The following is a 944-nucleotide window of genomic DNA, read 5'->3' on the forward strand; positions in this document are numbered from 1 at the left end:
AGGGAAGGGGAAAATGAGCTGATATCAATGGCTCAAGTAGAAAGAAAATGTTTTGAGAATGATGATGGCAACAAATGTACAAATATGCTTGACACAATGGATGGATGGATGGATTGTGATAAGAGTTGTACAAGCCCCCAATAAAATGATTTTTTTTAATGAAAGAAATCATTGCACTTTAAATGGTATTCACAATGCAACATACTTACAAAGTGGTGTGAAAAGGCAAGAATAATCCCGGGATCAACCAAAGCCCGTGTGCTGCTGCATCCCTTTGCTCAGCTGCTGTGCTCCCCACAGTCACGACCCTGTCCAAGAGAAAGGCTGAAGGGGATGCTAAGGGAGATAAAGTCAAGGTGAAGGGTGAACCTCCGTGGAGACTAGCCAACTTATCTGCTAACCCTGCTCCCCCAATACCGGAGCCTAAGCCTAAAAAGGCCCCCACCAAGAAGGGAGAGAAGGTGCCCAAAGAGAAACAGGAGAGCTGATGCTGGCAAGGATGGAAATAATCCTGCAGAAATGGAGATGCCGAGATGGACCAGGCACAGAAAGATAAAGGTGCTGGAGATACAAGTGAAGTGTTTTTAATAACTGTGTACTTCCAGTGACTGTACATTTGAAGTTATGTTGTTAGCACACATTGTTAGAAAACTTCAGTGTTGTTGGGGGGGAAGGTGCAAATGTCACTAATAAGATTTCTCCAAAGCTGGATTGATGTGGAGGACAACCCCTTTCCCTGCTAGTTTTGAGACACTCCCTTTTGTCTCCAAGAGAAGGGATTCCCTGACGTTGGCATACATTAGCCACCTTGGCATGAATGCCTTGTCATATGGAAAAGGTGAAATTCGTGTTTACATCTCCGCACTCTCTTCTCCCTCTCTGACTTCAAGGCAGATTTCGCTCTCATCAGCCCAGAGACCTGTTGGGACCTGACCTCAAAATAT

General features: G+C 44.8%; 1 pseudogene; it reads left to right on the plus strand.

Moving 5' to 3' along the window:
- The window catches only part of LOC115870723, a 58,584-nt pseudogene extending 57,976 nt beyond the window's left edge, over positions 1 to 608 (plus strand).
- Positions 609 to 944: the final 336 nt, after the last annotated feature.

This window comes from Echinops telfairi, unplaced genomic scaffold (assembly GCF_000313985.2).
Source record: "Echinops telfairi isolate 266 unplaced genomic scaffold, ASM31398v2 ScPeMD7_2291;HRSCAF=2852, whole genome shotgun sequence".
Classification (NCBI taxonomy): Eukaryota; Metazoa; Chordata; class Mammalia; order Afrosoricida; family Tenrecidae; genus Echinops; species Echinops telfairi.